At 40.7% G+C, this 19,792-nt stretch overlaps 1 protein-coding gene across 3 annotated transcripts in view; it reads right to left on the bottom strand.

The window, feature by feature from the left end:
- The window catches only part of HDAC9 (histone deacetylase 9), a 927,702-nt gene extending 908,404 nt beyond the window's left edge, over positions 1-19,298 (bottom strand). For 2 of the 3 annotated variants that reach the window (XR_005983513.1, XM_041727864.1), the window contains exon 1: positions 19,080-19,298. The gene's annotated coding sequence lies outside the window, so the exon portion shown is untranslated. The remainder of the gene's footprint in view (positions 1-19,079) is intronic. The other variant, XR_005983514.1, reaches the window with a different exon arrangement.
- Between the last annotated feature and the right edge of the window lie 494 nt (positions 19,299-19,792).

The following is a 19,792-nucleotide window of genomic DNA, read 5'->3' as shown; positions in this document are numbered from 1 at the left end:
AACAGTCAGTAGATTAGTACACCAGGGAGAGAGGGGCAGGTGGGGGATGTAGGGGGAAAAAAAGTATCAGGAAATGAGACTGGAAAGATCAGTAAAGGTCAGGTCTGTTATGGTCCTTGATTCATTCTTTTGAGGTAGAATTCACATACCACAAAATTCACCCTCTCAACCTGTACAATTCATTGATTTTTTTTTTTAGTAGACACACAGAGCTGTACAACCATCAGCCCCATGTGATTAAAGAACATCTTCATCACTCTCAGAAATAAACCTATGTGCATTAGTAGTCACATGCCATTCCACCCCGCAACCCAGTCCCTGACAACCAATACTCTACTCTTATCTCTGAAGTATAAATGGAATTATACAATATGCGACCTTACAAAAGGCCTTGGAAGTCACGCTCCTTTCACTTAGCATAATGTTTTCAAGGTTCATCCATCAATACATCATTCTTTTTTTATGTCCCAGGATTTTCCATTGTGTGCATTTACCACATTTTGTTTATCTATTCATCAGCCGGTAGACATTTCAGTTGTTTCCACTTTTTGGCTATTATAAATGGCTATGAACAAGCATGTACAGCTTTTGTCTAGAAATATGTTTTTCATTCCCTCAGGCATATACCTAGGAGTGGAAGTGCTGGGGAATGTGGTAATTCTACATTTAACTTTTTGGGGAACTGCTAGACTGCTTTCCAAAGTGGTTGCACCATTTTACATTATACCAATGCTAAGGAGTCTGAAGTCATCCAGATGTCAGGGGAGCCACTCAAAGTCTTGAGGCTGGATAGAATGACACTAAAATTTTTAGAAAGGTCACTCTAGAAGCAGTGTGGAGAGTGATTAAATAATTTGAGTAATATAAGAGGCATAAAAGTCAGTTCGGTGTCTGCTGCAAATAAGCCAGGTAAGAGACAACAAAATACTCTAATTAGGAAAATAATAGAAAAAAAAAGAAAAAGAAAATAATAGCAGACATGGGGAAGAGGAATTGGAATTGAAAAGGAAGAGAAAGGAATTAAAAACTCGGAGGACAGAAAGAGAAACTGCTTTTTATTTATTTTTTTTTGAAACTGCTTTTTAAAAAAGATTTTATCTGAGAGAGTGAAAGACAGAGAGAGAATGAGAGAGCACAAGCAGGGGGAGGGGCAGTGGCAGAGGGAGAAGCAAAGTCCCCTGCTTTGCAGGGAGTCTGACATGAGGCTGGAAACCAGGACCACAGGATGATGACCTGAGCAGAAGTTAGATGCTTAACAGACTGAGACACTCAGGCACCCCAGGAAATCTTTTTTTTTTTTAAGATTTTTTTATTTGTTTGTTCATGAGAGACACACAGAGAGAGGCAGAGATACCGGCAGAGGGAGAAGCAGGCTCCATGCAGGGAGCCTGATGTGGGACTCGATCCTGGGACTCCAGGACCACATCCTGGGCTGAAGGTGGCGCTAAACCACTGAGCCACCAGTGCTGCCCGGAAATCATTTTTAAAAACAATTAATTCCAGACACCTGGGTGGCTCAACGGTTAAGGATTGAGTCCCACACCAGGCTCCCTGCATGGAGCCTGCTTCTTCCTCTGCCTATGTCTCTGCCTGTGTGTGTGTGTGTGTGTGTGTGTGTGTGTGTGTGTGTCTCACAAATAAATAAAATCTTTAAAAATAAAAACAATTAATTTAAAACTTAAATTACACAGGAAGATGAGTATCATAAATCATAAACTTAAATGCCTAAAAGATCAGGCAAGTAATGAAAATAAATAAAACACCAGATGTAAGCATTGGGAATGGAGATTATAAGAGGAAAGAACAGATCTCATCTTAAAAAAGCAGTTATCACTCAGCTCCAATCACCCCAATGCCATTGGGAATGTAGATGTACTACTGTCAGATCTTCTTCTTAGTCACAGAAAGTCAAAAATCTGGATTTCATGTTAAATATACTGATTTTTTAAGTATAGTCAATTAATTCAATGTTTCTTTAAATTCTGTGATATCAACAAAACATGCCCATGAGCTGCAGTCTGATCTCCCCAACAGGAAGTGAAATGAATGGTAAGCCAAGAATCAGAGTATGTGCACAGAGAAGGGGTGGACTGGAGAAGATCCCACGGAAGAGACTGAGAGAGCAGAGGCAGAGGAGGAAACTGTCAGGATTTGACATCCCAAAGACCCAGGGATGATAGATTCCAAAAAGGGGAATAGTAGTAAACTGTAAAATGCCACAGGGAGCCATTTCACATTGGGAGTGAAAAGTGGACTTCAGGATTTGACAACTATGGAATACAAAATATGGAAAATTTAAAAAAAAATTGGTGACTGGGAGCAAGTAGAAAGCTGAATAGCTTAGCTTTGTCTCTTTTCCCAAACCTTTTCTTCAAAAATCAACATAAGAATTACGTGCCTCAAATTTCTATTTACATTTCTTGGAGAAGAAACATCACTGATTATGCTGTCCTCTTTAGGTGATAGATATTAGAATAGTCCAATTTTTTTTAATGATGCCCTATGAAGAAGTTTTGATCTCTATGATGCATGATCCCTTGTTCCTCTCAAGCTTAGTTATAAAAATTAATGGCTAATGTATCTTATAAACAAAAAATTTGTGAGAACAGTGTATATAGCTTTACCTGTGTGTGGCAGAGACCCAAAATAACAGTGGCTTAAATAAGAGAGAAGTTTATTCCTCACTCACATAAAGCTCTGAGCTGGTATGGCAGCTCTGCCTCAAGAAGTCATATCATTGTTCCAGGCTTTTTAAAAGAAATCTTGTTGTTCTGCTATCCTTAGAATGCTGGCTGGCCTCTTACCATGGTCTAAGACAATACACCACCATATCCACATTCCATCAAGTGAGAAGGGAGGAAAGAGCACTCCCCTGTGCTTTAATGGCCCATTTGGAAGTCATACAAATCACTTTTACTTACTTCCTATGGCCAGAATTTTGCCACGTGGCACAATTCCTAGCTGCAAGGGAGGCTGAGAAATGTCATCTTTATTCTGCAGGGTCTGATCTCAGCAAAATTCAGGAACTCTGGGTTTGAGGAAGATGGGGAAAGGAGATACTGGGAGATAACTAGCAGTCTCCACGATAGAGTGGTATTCAATTTTTTAAGATTCTGTTCTTAAAAATTCTATAAATAATTTATATTTTGGTTCAGTTTTACAAGGGAATATAAATCTGTCCTAACCTTTATGCTTAAATATTGGAAACAGAGCACTGTAACATTGCCACAATTTTGGCTTCATCGTGCTGGTATTTATGACAGCACTGAAGAAAGTTAAAGTTAATTTTAATTTGTTCTTACAAAATTATTTTCCTAAGAATTCTAAAGCAACTCTAGTCTTCTTGCCATGCCTAAAAACTAGCTTTCAAAAGACTACATTAAAAACTCAAATTATAAAATACAAAAATCATTGACATATTCCTACAGCATATGGAACTATACCACCTCAAAGATTCTTTTAAATTAACACAGTCAATTGTGCCCTTACTGCCAGAAAATGCTTGAAGTAACAACATGCATGCGCTAAAGCAAGATGTGCTCCTGAATTTTGACACTCTATTCTCATATTAGTTCACAGTGCTATATTTTATCATTCAAATACTAGAGAAAACTAAAAATAAAATAGGTTCACCAGCACATAGTTCACTACTACTTGACTTGTGAACATTCTAAAAACCTACTCATGAACTATAGAATAAACTACTAAATTTCTTAAGTAAATATAAAAAGGAACTCCAAAAAAAGTGACACAATTTAAGAGACAGTAATTTATTAGCTGTTTTATGATCACTCACATGATATAAATTCAAGAGTATATTATTACAAACTACCTGACTTCAATTCTTCTTAAAAAAAAACAAGCTAAGGGCAGCCCCGGTGGTGCAGCGGTTTAGCACCGCCTGCAGCCCAGGGCATGATCCTGGAGACCCTGGATCGTGTCCCATGTCAGGCTCTCTGCATGGAGCCTGCTTCTCCCTCTGCCTGTGTCTCTGCTCCTCTCTCTCTCTGCATCTCTATGAATAAATAAATAAAATCTTTAAAAAAAAAACAAGCTAATAGGACAGAGTATTTCCCTATATTAACATCTTTTATCCACTTACAAGTATGTGAATTCTTATGCTTAACAAATTTAACTTCTTATTTTATGACTGACTTACTTTAAGAATAATTTTGAATAGCTAGAGCAATAATTAAAATCATCAAGCATAATACAGGACATAAATGACTATTAAAACTTAATTTCTGAAAATATGTAGTACAAAGTATTCATTATTAAAGGTTTGGAAAATACTGAAAACTGAAAAAGACTATCACAATAAACTACATTAAAGTGAGTATTAAATACTTAAATCATCTCCAAAATTATATTAACCAATAAGACTTTACATGGAAGAGAAAAATCAATGGAGGATATGCATTTTTTAAAAGATTTTATTTATTTATTCATGACAGAAAGAGTGAGAGGCAGAGAGAGAAGCAGGGTCCATGCAAAGAGCCCAATGTGGGACTCGATCCCGGGACTTCAGGATCACCCCGAGCCAAAAGCTGACGCTAAACCACTGAGCCAACCAGGCACCCTGAGTATATGCACTTCTAGTCAAGACAGAATAACAGGGATGGGAAATGCATGCTCTCTGAAGTGCTATACAAAATGTATGAAACAACAGTTTTCAAGACACTGGATATCAGGCAATAATCCTGAAGAAACAGGAAACATAATGCAAACCCTAAGAAATGGGAAACTGATGACATGAGCTCTATGACTGTTCCAGCTTCTAGACAATAGCTCATGGAAGAAAAAACAAGGCAGAGCCAGCACAATCCCTGAACTGAAGAGATGTACCTAAGAATATAAGGAGATCAGAGAAGCTAGAAATCCCCAGATTTCTTCTACCAGAAAAAAAGGCAGTTGAACACAGAGAGATCTCCAAAGATCTACAGATAACCCTCAAAGACTCAGCAAAGTACTGATCAGCTGTGATCAAAGTATTGATCACAATATATAAGGGAAACAACACATGGCCAGGGAAAGAACCACCAGAAAGGATTAAAGGGAACAGTACAGAGCACTCACTTAAGGTTGAGAATTGTGCCTGTTCCCCCAGCCATACTGGAAAACATTAGAATTCATGCGGATTGGGGTAAAGCTGAACAAGACCTGAAAAGATCAAACTTTTTCCAAGAAACTAATTGTATCACATGAAAAACACATTTAAGAAGATTTATAGGGATATAAAAATATCCTGCACTCTACAAGGTAAAATTCACAATCTCTGGTATCCATCAAAAACTACCAGGCACCCAAAGAAGCAGGAAAATATAAACCATAACAAAGAGAAAAATCAACCCAACAAAACTGGTCAAGAATTAAAAAGATGTTAGAATTTGCAGACAAGGCCATTAAAATGGTTATCATGAATCTATTCCATGTGCTTAAAAAAGTTAGAGACATGGAAGATTTTTAAGACATCTATTTTAAACTCAAGAGATGAAGACTACAATATATGTGATTAAAAAATAAAAAAAACACTAAATGGGCTTACTGGTAGTGAACCTGAAGACACAACAATAGAAACTATCCAAAATGAAACACGGAGATGAAAAAAAAGAAACAGAATATCAGTGATCCTAATATATACATAATTGGAATTCCTGAAAGAGAGTTGCAAGACCAGGGAAACCAAACAAATTTGGGAGGGAAAATAACTACATTCTTTCCAAATTTGAAAGAAAAGATAAATCCATAAATCTAAGAAGTTGAATGGACCCAAATTACAAGGAACATGAGGAAAGCCATACCAAGACACACCATAATCAAATTTTTCAAAACCAGTGAAAAAAGGAAAATGTTTAAGGGCACGTTGTATATGAAAATAAGGATGACAGCAGATTTCTCATAAAAAATAATGCAAGGAAGAAAACAGTGGAGCAACATCCTTAAAGTATGAAATGGAAATACTGTCAATTTAGAATTCTATAACCAACAAAAATCTTACAAAGTGAAAGTGAAATAAAGATGTTTTCTGATATACAAAAGCTGAAAAAATTCAACACTAGCAGACCTTTGCCACATGAATAGTTAAAGGAAGCCCTCCAGGCAGAAGGAAGATGATACCAGATGAAAATAGTATGAAAGCATAAAAGGAAATGAAGGAATGAAAGGAATGAAAAGCACTTAAAATGGCAACTACATGAGGAAATACAAAATATTTGGTTTTATTGTGTAATCTCTTTAAAATATGATTTCATGTTTAAACAAAAATAACATGATATAGGGTTTATAAGATATACAAAAAACATTATACGAAATAAAATTTAATGTGTTTCTAATAGTTATTCAAAAATTATTAATTTCCCCAAGAATATTTCAGACCTGATATTCTAAAGAAATTAGAACCGAACCGTAGCCTTTATTCTAAAATCCCATTCCACTTGGTTTACATTTTCTTATTCGCCTTGAGTAGGCTTAGCATTAAACTCAAATTATATACTCAGAAGTATATTACATTTGTTTTCATAAAGAAAAAACGGTAACTCCAAAAGGTGTTCTTAGTAAACAAGCTAGCTCACATGGTTTCACAATGGTTTTTACTGAAATTTTATAAATGAAAGCAAATAACTATTGTTTCACTACAATGCTAAGCTCATCAAATTTTCATTTTAATGCAGGTAACTTTCAAAATTTGGGTCAAACAGGTAGATTAAAAAATATTTATGGCACAAGTCACAAAACAAAGTTCTCTTCCTCATTTCCCCAACCTGCCTAAAATGAACATAATGCACAATACATACAATTAGGTATTCTTAGGATAAGACAAGTTGGAGCAGAAGATAACAATGCAGTGCTAGCTTCTCACCATTCAGAGGCAGATGAAAACAATCATGTGACCAAAACACAATTCGCAAGTCATGAGTTTAAAATTCTATATATTTCTGAGTTTTTCTCTTAGTCTGTGAAATCTATTCAGAAGCAGAATTACAGGTTCTCTCAATGAGTAGCCCTATGTTGGAAGAAATACAAACAAGATGCATCCTTTGGGTAGTAGGTTTCAAGATAGAAAATTTCATATTGACAAAACTGCCTTGGAAAGGGAGTTAAGTCAGCCATAAAGTATAGTTTACAGGCTTGAGTGTATAACCCTGAAAAGAAATTCTGATGCATATTAAATTTGGGAAATAATACACTAGACTAAAGAATGAAGAAAGGCAAGTCTCCACACCAAAGTCTGTTTTCAAATTCTGCCATTTAAAACAACTATTAAATCTCTAGGAGTAGAGAATGAGTGGAAAATTCTCAAATGTTTCTGCTTGTCAGCAGAGTTTACTTCAGTTTCTTTGAATATTTAGTCTCTATTTAGTTTCTAACCACTATTACCAGATTAGCATTCTCAAAAGAATTAAATGAGACAACATATACAAACATACCCAATAACAAGGTTCAATGAATATATGATGGATTTAAATAGAAGACTTGCTCCTAAAGTGCCACAAGTTGTATAAAAGACCTTGGCCACTTACTTGAAGCAATCCTTATCTTTCTAAAGGGAAAATCTTGTTGCACTGATGTCATGCAATTGATACCAGCTGTGAAACTTTTTATGTTGGGATTATATCTTACATAAGGATTGAGTCATCATATGTTTAAGTGTGTATGACGTCACTTCATTCTTTTTCTCTACCAGAAAGGATAAAAAAATATGAAAAGCAAAACAGCCAACAGAAGAAAAGGAATATTCAGACATTTTTAAGAATATGTAAACTTGATGGAGTGCCTGGGTGGCTCTGTGGGTTAAGTGTCAGACCCTTGATTTCAGCTCAGATCATGATCTCAGGGACCTAGGATGGAACCCTGAGTCCGGCTCTGGATTCAGTGGAAAGCCTGCTCAAGATTCTCTCTCTCCCTCTCCATTTGCCCCTCCCCCCCGTACGGGTGCTCTCTCTCCCTCTAAAATAATAAATACATCTTTTTTTTTTTTTTTTTTTTTTTTTTTTTACGTACATAAATTGGGCAGCCTGGGTGGCTCAGCGGTTTAGCGCCGCCTTCAGCCCAGGGCGTGATCCTGGAGACCCGGGATAGAGTCCCATATCAGCCTCGCTGGATGGAGCCTACTTCTCCCTCTGCCTGTATCTCTGCCTCTCCCCCTCTCCTCTCTGTTTCTCATGAATAAATAAATAAAATCTTTAAAATAAATAAATAAAGTACATAAATTTCAAATCAGAATATCAGCAGACATTAGTACATCAAATACAAACTATTATAAACACCTCATGAACAATGATGATAATAATGATAATGATCAAATAGAGAATGCAAGTTAAATGGTTTATTAAGGAGAGAAAAGGATTAAAACAATGAGACTAGCAAACACAAGTAAACCTGGGCAATTAAGAAAAAAAAGTGTATGTAAAACTTATTTGATTAAGTGATCAGTGTCAGGCCTGTACACTAATAAGGAAATGATAAAAACCCAAATCAAATGATGGGAGATTGAAGGGATGACATGCAATGTTGTTGGTCATTTGGGAAAAGAATGAAACAAATTTGATGGAATATATCGACCTGTGTTTACAGTAATGTAACTCAAATAAATAAGTAAAGTAATATAACTCTTTTTATTTATCCAAAAACAATGACTTCCAAAAACACCAAATTACAACCAAAAAATGTAGCAATGGTGGTGCAATGAGTTTGAGAATGGATGGCACAATATCTGGACCTGAGCTGCCTACCAACCACATGACACTGCTTTATAATTAAAATTAAATAAAAGCAAATTCAGGCTCTCAGCCTAACTACACTTCAAGTGCTCAAAGGTCACATGTGTCTAGTGACTATGACAATTGGAGAACACAGACACAGAATATTTCCATCACCAAAGAAAATCCTATTAGACAGCACTAATCTATACAACTGCTAAAAGGCCTTGTATATGAAGTGTGAGTTCTAAAAGAAGACATGCACACGCACACATACACACACAAGCAGGAGTCAATAACTGATCCAGTCTTTCTTTCAGAGCATTTATTGAGTACTTCTCAGGTAAGAGCTGCTGTGCTAGGCATCTGGAGTCCACAGATTAAACAAAATAGTCCCTGCCCTTAGGAGCTCACAGTGCCATAGGAAACAACAACATATAAACAGCTGCTCAATCAGCAAACACTTGTTAGGCATCAACTAACAGAAACACACTTAGTGCCGTAGAATAAAAACAAAAACAGTAAGCACATTCTCCCTGCCTTCAACGGGGCTTCCAATCTAGTCAATGACACAATACAGAGTAAGATGCAAAATATTTTAAGTGGCAATTAATATTTGGAACTATGTATTTCAAGCTGAAATCCATGAGTTTAACACACAGTTTTGTTTTGCCATTTTGGGTTATCACAGGGATGATAATCTAAAAGTATAAAATAAATATAAATATATTCTAATTAATTTCTGAATAAGCATCTTAAAACAAAATAACCACCATGGAGTTTTCATTCCACTTTTTATGATTGGTATTCTCAATCAGGCAAGTACTAGATGAAGGCAAAATAACATGCAATTTGCTAAATAAATAAAGTCTGATGAGAAAAAAGGTAAGGATGGATCAAGTCACTACATAGTAGCAAGGCATCCAAAGGTAACCTGCACGATAGTGGTTAAAATCATCATCATGTCTGAACATGAGGCATACATGCTATCTGTGTGTAGTTTGTACACTATCTGTTCTCCATTCCTGTAATCTCTGGATATGACTTACACATTTGTCTTAGAATTCAGTAATTTCACAGTGCTGATCACATCTTTAAGAGAACAAAAAGATATTATAGAGTGATCAGGTGATACCTCATTAAAACAGACATTTAAAGATTACTTACTAGTAGAATTTTGTTCATGAATGAAGTCTGATTGACCTGAACCAGCAGTCTTGAAGTTAATATTGTGTGTGTGTGGGGGTGGGGGGGGGGGGAGTTTTATAATTTGTGAAATCTACAGGTAAAAGTTTTTTCACTTTATTATGTGTTCCTACATACTTACCTAAAATGTTTAATAAGAATAGCCTAGGTTCATACTGCACAGACTCGTAGTCTTAGCTAAAATCAGACCATTCTTCCTGTGGTGTTTTATTTGGGAAGAGTGTTCATTAGGAAGCCAAACCTCCCCTTCCCTTCTCTCCATCTAGGCATGAGAGGCTATAGATCTCTAGTGGGCCACAGAATTGCAAAGAGACCAAAAAAATATGCAAATCATTCCATATAGTAAATATACCATGATACTTCAAAAGTATAAATTAGATGCTGTTCTGGGCAAGAAAAATGCAAATTCATTTAACAATTTTACTCATATAGTAACCTTTTATTATTATGGATTTTTTCAATTAATAATAAAATTCAAATTTGTGTAAATCACTGCTATAATCCTAAATACTATAGGAATTCAGAGAAGAATGAGATCACTGTGAGCTACAGTAATCAGATGAAGCATCACAAAAGCAGAGGGACAGAAGTTGGGCACAGAGAAAAAGGAGCACAGAGAAGGTACACCCCCCTAATGGGTACACTTTCCAAATAAGAACCCAGAGGAGTAACACTCTGATTTTGAGTGGCTACTGACAGTTTCAGAGGTAGCAGGTTCAAAAAAGCATAAAGAATCCCAGGCTGAAAGAAACTTGGGCTATTTGGTACTCTCTCAATCACAAGAGACAGAAAATTTATGGAAAAACTTCTTGCTCACGTAATGTAAAAGCACAAAATCAGCGGTAGATAGAATGGCCTCCAGAATGACTGGATGCTGGAACTGAAAAACTGAAACGTTGCTTTTGTTTCCCACCTCCTCCCTCCTCCCCCCACACACTCATTCACATCTTGACCTTTCTTCACATGTCAGGCTCGTTGTTTAATATCTAAAACCTAAGTCAGGTGCTAGTTCCAAGCTTAGGGCTTAAATACTTAAAGCCATACAGCAAGGAGTGACAAGAATTAAAAATGAGGGCAGCCCGGGTGGCTCAGCAGTTTAGCGCCCGCCTTCAGCCCAGGGCGTGATGCTGGGCACCCAGGATTGAGTCCCACGTCAGGCTCCCTGCATGGAGCCTGCTTCTCCCTCTGCCTGTGTCTCTGCCTCTGTGTGTGTGTGTGTCTCTCATGAATAAATAAATAAAATCTTTTTTAAAAAGAATTAAAAATGAAAAGGTAATAAATATAGACTAGGTCCAGACTATGAGAGAATCTGTATGCCATGCTAAATAGTCTGGGCTTTTAGAGTCAAATCTGGCCTATGCTAAGTTAGAACATCTAAGTCATATGGAAAAAGATAAGTTTATTTCAGAGTTTCCTGAGCTGTAACTTGTCAGAGATTAGGTTATTGTAGCTGACCCTAATAAGCCACAGTTGAGTGGTCCATAGGTATGCACCTGACCTAACATAATCCAATCACAGTGCTGCTTTAGGATATTCAGTTTAAAATACTTACATTTTGACTTAAATACCCAGAGAAACCTTAAAGTCTTCCTCATACTGTGCTGGGATGTGGGATACAACTCTGTAAAATTAACCAAATACAGAGGAGTCCCACACTGAGCTTGTATTTTGCAGTAGAGCAGCAAGGGAATCTGAGCAAATGATTGCGATCAATGGAACTAGATCCATTTAAAGAAGAGATTTAAGTACATAAAACAGAAGGAAAAAAAAGTAGAAGATCTATGAATAGAATTCAGAGGCACCACAGAGTAGAAAGGGGGACTGAGTAATAGAAGAACAAAGGAAGAATGTCTCAATAGACTTTTCAAGTAGATCAAAACAGTGGCATCTACTGAAAAAGCTATAGAAAGAACCCTATGACCAAAGAGGCAAGGAGAATTCATAACGTTTCCTAATTGAATTTAATAGAAATCTACATATAAGAGAGAAAGGAGACACAGAGCTTTATATTTCTGCCAAAATGATAAGTAGAAATAAAAATATACAGCCTCCACTCCACATTCTTACTTTTAGATGGAAGACAGACCTATAATCTGTACTTCCTGCTGGGAAAAAAGAAGGCACGTTAGCACACTCTCACTCCTCTCTTTAACCCTCATACTCCAGGATCCAGTTCTCCCAAGATGAATGAAGGAACCCAAGAGCAATTGTAGGGCCGACATCCACTTCAGTAAGAAAAACAAGCTTTTCCCCTGGAAGCCTCACTTACTGCTTGTGAGTTAGGGATGTGTATTATAAGACTATGGGCTTTGAAATCAGAACCTGATTCAACTCCTGGTGCCACTCATATGTGAATGACCCTTAGCAAGGTATTTAACCTTTCCGAGTCTCCATTTCCTTGGGAGGGAAGCAGGGGTGGCAGAACCAGGGAAATTGGAACTAGGTTGCCAGAGATGGGAGGCAGATTAGATAAAATCACTCCTGCAAAGTGCTTGGAGCTCCAGCTGTGCTCAATAGAGGACCCTCCCCATGCCCCTACACAACACCTGATACTCATTAGACCACAACTGTACAATGGATCTGAGATGGTCTCTGGCTCTGTTCCCTCCTTAAAAATAAGGGGAGGCCAAGTTGGGGACCTCCAAATCATAGTACTAGTTTGTACAAAGATTGGTGGCAGTAGTCCTTTAAAAAAAAAAAAACATTTCATATGTGGAATACATTAAAGGCTAATTAAGTCAATTCCTAGACTAACATGTCTGCTAGTGAGTCATCTATTTAAAGGCTTCTACTCCTTTCTTACCACCACCGTTGCAGGATTCTTGTCTCACAGAGTGAAATAATCTCCCAGGCAAAAGGGTGAAGTGAAAGTTTAAGTGAAGGTGAGAAGAGAAACTAAAGAGAAAAGCTCTCTGGAGTGAGATGGATCCCCAATAAGTTGCTGCTGCGGGCTTTTATGGTGGGTCTTATATAGAAAACTGACCAGAGAAGTTGGTAAATTTCATGTCAATAACATGGTGGATTTGTAAGTATCATGAGACTATCCCATCTATATTTTGAATGAACCAGGGGTTCTTGCAAATATCATAAACCCAAACAAGGTGTTCCTTTCTGTCCAGTTAATCTCTAGTAGATTTCTCCACACCTGGGATTTCCCAGAGCCTGGTTTCTAGCCCCCTGGGTGAGCCTAGGCACTTAGCCCCCTACCTGTCTCTCCCTACCCAGCCCTTCCTGTCCCTTACCACCATTCCTAAATGAAGCCTCACTACCCGCGTTCTCCTAAATCCTACTAGAGTTTTCTAAGGAGTTGCAGGAGTCCGGCTACTCTCCAGTCCAACTCGGTCTCCAGATGGTCATCACGCCTATCCAAAAACTTCAACATTTCATTAAGCAATCTTTTGCTCACATTTTTTTGTCCTTCTTTCCTTCAGCAATACACATTTGTCATCCTTTAGGGGCCATGAGCAACTGAACCCCACGGTGTTATACGAAAAATACTCTCTTATGATACAGAGGTTACCTTCTACTATGGAAGCTGGTATGCCAACAGAGCAGTATTTTCTCACAAAACAGTTCTGCAGATAGATTCTCAGCACTGTTTTTGACTGAGTGGCTTCTAAGCCAGGTACGTTGACTATTCCAGAGATTCAATGAGTTAGTCAACATGGTAGATACATCCAATAGTCACGTGCTTGTATAGTCCCCTCCCCTTTAGTTTGGGTATGTGACTTGCTTTCAACAGAATATGGCAAAGGTGATGGATGTCACAGCCTTGATTAGGTTATGTTACATGACAAAAAGTGATGTGTCATTCCCTTATGTTATAAAAGATTGTCTTCTCATACTAGAGACACAACTCTTAGTTGCTGGCTTTGAAAAGTAGGCTGCCATGTTGTAAGAGGACTTTTGAGAGTGCTACATGGCAAAGAACAGCAGAGAGTCTCTAAGAGCTGAGAGTGGTTCCTGACAACCAGTCCTCAAGAAACTAGAGACTGCAGTCCTACAACCACAAGGAGATAAATTCTTCCAACAATCTAAGGAAGCCTGGAAGCAGATTTTCACCCTAAGTGAGCCTCTGATAGGACTGCAGGTTTAACCAACACCTGGTGAGACCCTGAACACAGTATACAATTGGGCCATACGTGGACTCCTGAGCAATGAAACGGAGATAATAAACATGCCTTGTTTCAAGCTGCTAAATTTGTGGTAATGTGTTACAAAGCAAAAGAAAACAAATAGAGTCAATATCCTCTAATACATTTATTTAATGCTTAACTAAAGGTAACTTCAGTGACTTGCTGCCAAATATCTTGAGTGATATCTGAGTGAACCAAATCTTATCCTTCCTTCGTTAGCCATTTCAAATTCCACTTGTCATTACTGCATTCAAACTAGACTAATCCACACAAATCTCATCATAGATTCTGTAAAAATGGGAAGAAAGTACCATTTCCAGCAATTTCAACTCTACTCAGACTCACCAGCAGCATGCTACACTCTCCCTGGGATAGCAAAGAATATTAAAAATGGGTGTTTTCGGGATCCCTGGGTGGCGCAGCAGTGTAGCGCCTGCCTTTGGCCCAGGGCGCGATCCTGGAGACCCGGGATCGAATCCCACGTCGGGCTCCCGGTGCATGGAGCCTGCTTCCCCCTCTGCCTATGTCTCTGCCTCTCTCTCTCTCTCTCTCTCTCTCTCTCTCTGTGTGTGTGTGTGACTATCATAAATAAATAAAAATTTTTTAAAAAATGGGTGTTTTCTTCTCTTTGTGACCCTAAACAGAATCCGTTACATCGAATGACAAACCACACTTGAAGAGTAACTTTTTTTTCCAGCATTTCTTTCACACTTAAAAATGTTTGGATGAACCCTTTTATAAACCATATATTTATGGAAAGGACGGTAAATAAATAAACGTAGTAGAGAGAGCACCTAGTACCATCGCCTTATTAGAAAATGCTGAAAATATTTTAGCCAAATAAACAAACCTTGCATAACAAGTTTTTATTTTCTATGACAACACAATGCTTTCTTCTGCATCATGGATAATGTATTCCACTTTTGAATCTAACAATATAATATCATAAGTCTTGGTTGTTGCAAATCATGTGGGCAATTACCCTGAAAAATTCTAGTGAGATTCGAAAAACAGGGAATTTGAAAAAATGAAAAGTCATGAGTACCTTCGTCACAAAAGAACAAGTTGCCATCTTTTCTTTTTTGTTGTGTTTTTAAGTCTGATTTATCTAGACACATTATCTACATGAACAGAAACAATCAGATAATTGCATAAACCCTCACTTTGATTTCTGTAAGTTCAGCCAAAGACGCAGAGCTAATGAGAGAAGATGGGTGTCCTGACACCCAGAAAAACATGATCCTTAATAGATATTGGCTGGCTCTGCAGTGGACAGTCCATTACTGTCCTCAGTCAATATCCTATCTTCTCAAAAATCACATTCCGAGATCTCTCACCAGTGAGCCTGATGATCTTCAAGCTTGATGAATGTGCTGATAAAATTCAAAGCAGCCTTGACTACTCAAAGGACAGTATGCAGTTGATAAGGCAGGGCCAGTGGGGACAGAGAAATGTGTGGCATATGAACTGACAGCAAGACTGACTACCCCTCAGAGGTGTGTATGTTTGTTTTTAGCATTGGCTCCTGGGGTCACAGTTCTCCCCATCAGCAGGCCACAGTAAGGACCCATTCCCTTATGACCATATTGATGGATATAAAATCTGATCAGCATATCTACAAAGCTAAGCACTTTAAAAATCCAGGAATGTATAAATTTATGAAAATATCATTTAACATAGCCACAGGAGCAGCTTGCTATTACGAACAGAATACAAAAAATATAGATGTTACCCTCAGCTTCACACTGATTCACTAGTGTGTGACCTTGGATCTATCGGTGTACCTGCTGCCTTCTTCTGAAAACGAGAACAATATGTCTTCCTACCTGCCTCTCAAATGTTTTGAAGAATATCTGAGAAAGGTAAGAGTTATAATAACAAGCTAGGAAACAACTGTATAAATCTGCGGATGTGTGCAATAAAAACTAAGTGTGACATCTTTATTGAAAGGAAAGGGCTTCAAACAATAAAAGCTCCCACCAACTTACACATTAATATAATTACATTTTAAAACAAAAAAAAACCATCGAAGCAAAAATAAAAAGCCACATTTCAGTGTAATAAAAAATGTCCATAACTACAATATTTCACTAATGAGAAGGTACAGATGCTACATACAGAAGGATTTTATGATGTCCATATGTTTCTCAAATGACTCTCCTTGTTAGCTATTTCTCCATATCTCTATTTAAGGATAACCTACACCTTCCCTGCTGAGCAGGTGTAAATTGCAGTATAATATGTTGTAATATTTAAACAAATTCAAAATAGAGATAATTCTAATGAAGAGAAATGAAAGCCGTGTAACTGTAAAACATCCTTAGATGTTGATATTAATACAAATCTAAATTATGTGTATCACTGTAACTATAGTTAGACAACTTAACCGGTCAGTTGGCTTCATGATTTAAAATTCTTAGAAACCCAAATACATTCCAAACATACCCGAAATACATATAATAATTATTTATATATATATATAGTGGCAGTAACTTCATGAAGCAACTGTCTACCATAATAATGTGGGCCTAGTAGTGGTCATTAAACAATCATAAAAGTCTGTTACAGTATATAAAAGTCCCTTTTTTCTTTCAGAAAGGCCATCATTATTTTTAGAGGATAGCAGTTTAATATGCCCAACACTGTAGCCAAAGAAGTGTTTGGTCTGACTTTCCAATGAAGGCCAGTCCAATAAGCTGAATTGCAGAGGGAAAAAAAACAGGAAGAATGAGGTTTAAGAAAAAAGAGAAAGAAAAAAAAAAAAAACACTCCCTTCCCAACCATAAAGTGGTACTTAATTAAAATCTCTTAATTCCTGAATTTGCACAATCCTATATGCATCTAACCATATCCACTCTGAGTGAAGACGATCAATTCAGGAGGAGAGCTGGGAAAGCACCTCTCCCTCTAGCTGGCAGTCTAAAATCAAAGGTCAGACTCAGGATTCCCACTCTATTTGCACCTGTTTGTGACTGAAACATGAAAACATTCACTTCCTCCTCACACAGAAAATGACATATTCCAAGAAAATTCTCTCTTCTTGAGATCTGCCTCATTCAAACAAAATGGATGAAAATAAATTACAAGAAAGTTTTACAACAGACTACATTATTTGTCTTTTTGGAAATACAATATTCTTATTAAGTAGTTTTAAATGCAAATACTTTCCAGAAGGCACAACAGTGGTTTGGTCTTTGGGTAATTAAATTGGTCCAAACTGGAATAGCAGTTTAAAAGGAAAAGGAGGACTAATTATTTGTGGTAAAAAGCAAATATATTAAACAACAAGTTTTCAGTCACAGTAATTTCCATAATAAACGTCCAAAGTACCAAAGAGTACTTCAAAAGATATCTTTTTCCAAACATGATATTTTAATTGTCCTCATTTACTAACTGCAACTTATTCTGTGCTGTTATTAATTACAGGATTTAAAAGATTTGCAGCGCATCAGAAAATAACATCCAGACCTTTCCAAATGTCAAAATGTTTTCTTTCCAAATAATTTTTTTTTCTTTAGCATACATTCCCTACCTACCTACTCCCTACTCCCTTTCTCTAGCTTTCAATAACGCTCGCAAGATTTGGAAACGTGGGTTGTACCCTAAATACCTGTAATTCCTAAAGCCTACCCTTTCTGAGACATCTCCACACAGCAAGAGTATTTAGTTGTAGGAGTATTTAGTTGTAGGGTTGTTAGACCCTTTGGGGAGAAAATACGGTTAACTCTTCACTTTCTTTTCCAGGCTAAGTGCCACCTTTTCAGCCCCCCTGACCCCGCTCCCACACTCTGCACGCACGCACCTAAAGAGGCACGCGCCCTGCGTACATAAAAGGGGATACACGTGGAGAGCCTCTTTCTCACAGATTTGAAGGCATCACAGTTGCCGAACCTAAAAGTTCCTTCTGGGAGACTGCACACACCTCCCGGCAGGGAAAACAGACGCGACACATCTCTCTGAAATTGGAGCGTGGCGGCCTCGCCAGAGGATTCCCGGGGGCAGTCACCTGGGCCGCGCGTCCTCGGCTCCCGGCTGCAGGGCCCGCCCGGGCCTGGAGAGCCGCTCGGTCCCGCCGCAGCACACGGCGGCCGCGCAGGCCTGACACTCGCCGCACCCGCGGGGCGATGGCTCCGGAGCGCAGCGCTGCCCGCCGGGCACTCGGGGGGCGCCCCCGTCCTCTGCTGCCTCCCGTCCCCACTGGGCCACCCCAGTTCACCTTAGTAAGGTTACGATTCACCCATCTCCTTCCACTAGCTGGGAAACTGCATCATATCCCATCCCCCCCGCCCCCAGGCGGCTCCGGAACTTTTCTTAAGAGCCTGGAATCCTAAACGTCCACGGACTTGGGACTGAAGCCCCCCACGACACATCGGAGGCCCCCGCCGAGTGCTGCTCCCTCCAGCAACACGTTGGCAGCGCAAACTTTTCATTCATAACTCGGCTCCCGCATGAGCTGGGTGTGTGCGTGTGTGTGTGTGTGTGCGCGCGCGTGTGTGTGTGTGTGTGTGTGCGCGCGTATGAGTGTGCGCGCGTGTGAGTGTGCGCGTGTGTGCGCGTGTCTGTGTGTGCGCGCGTGTGAGTGCGCGTGTGTGAGTGTGCGCGCGTGTGTGTGAGTGTGCGCGTGTGTGTCTGTGCGCGTGTGTGTGCGCGTGTGTGAGTGTGCGCGTGTGTGTCTGTGCGCGTGTGTGTGCGCGTGTGTGAGTGTGCGCGTGTGAGTGTGCGCGCGCGTGTGTGTGTGCGCCTGTGTGCGCGCTGGGGGGCGGGGGGTCATGTCCCCGACCCCTCGCCCGGGCTGGTCGCAGCCCACGTCTCTTCGCTTCACCTGGCGCTGAACTTAGGACAAAGGTTCCCTTAGAGCCACCAGCCCCGGGCTGGCAGCGCCGGGGTCCCGCCTGGGATGCTGTCAACCTGCGGGAATCCGAGCCGGGAATCCAGCGCTACATCCGGGGCGGGGTGGGGGGCGGGGGGCGGGGGGCGGGGGGCGCTGGGCCCCGACTCCCAGGGCTGCGCCCCGGGCACCGGCCGCGGTGCCACTCACCTCCGCCCGCGCCCGCTGAGGCTGTCGCGCCCTCCTGCGCCCCGCGCCGGCGACCCCCTAACTTCTCCCCCGTCTCCAAACAGCCATGTTCCGCGGAGAAGAGAAAGGCGAGGCACAAGCAGCGCGGGGATCGAAAGTTGATGCGGGGACCGCCGCCGCTCCGCCAGCGGGGACTTACCGGCCGCGACGGGCGCCTGCGGAGGAGACCGCCGCGAGGGTGGCGGGCGCGGCGGGGCCGGCTCGGTGCGCGCTGCGCGAGGTGCGGGACGCGCCGCCGCCGCCGCCGCCGCCGCCGCCGCGGCCACCGCGCGGGGGGGCGGGGGGCGGGGGGAGCTCGGGAGGGCGGTGCGCGCGGCTGCGGGCTGCGGGCTGCGGGCTGCGAGCTGCGAGCTGCGAGCTGAGCCGGTGGCGGCGCGCGGAGGATTTACTAAAAATAGCAACTCTTGGGGAGGAGGGGGGCGGAGGTGGGAGGGAGACGGAGAGGCCAGGCCAGGAGCCCCTGCGCGGCGGAGGCTGGGCGGGGCCGGGAGGGAAGGGAGGCTGGGCGGGCGGCCGGAGACCCGCAGGCCCGGGAGCGCGGCCCGGGGGGGGGGGGGGCGGACCGGGAGTGCGGGGGCACCTGGGCGCGCGCGGCCGAGGCTCGAGCAGGGGCGCGCGGAGGCAGCAGGACCCAGAGAGCCGCCTGGGTGGAGCGGAGGGGAGCTCGGGCGGGA

The sequence above is a fragment of the Vulpes lagopus genome, chromosome 13 (genome assembly GCF_018345385.1).
Source record: "Vulpes lagopus strain Blue_001 chromosome 13, ASM1834538v1, whole genome shotgun sequence".
In the NCBI taxonomy this organism is placed as follows: domain Eukaryota; kingdom Metazoa; phylum Chordata; class Mammalia; order Carnivora; family Canidae; genus Vulpes; species Vulpes lagopus.
This window is presented reverse-complemented; position numbering and strand designations above follow the sequence as displayed.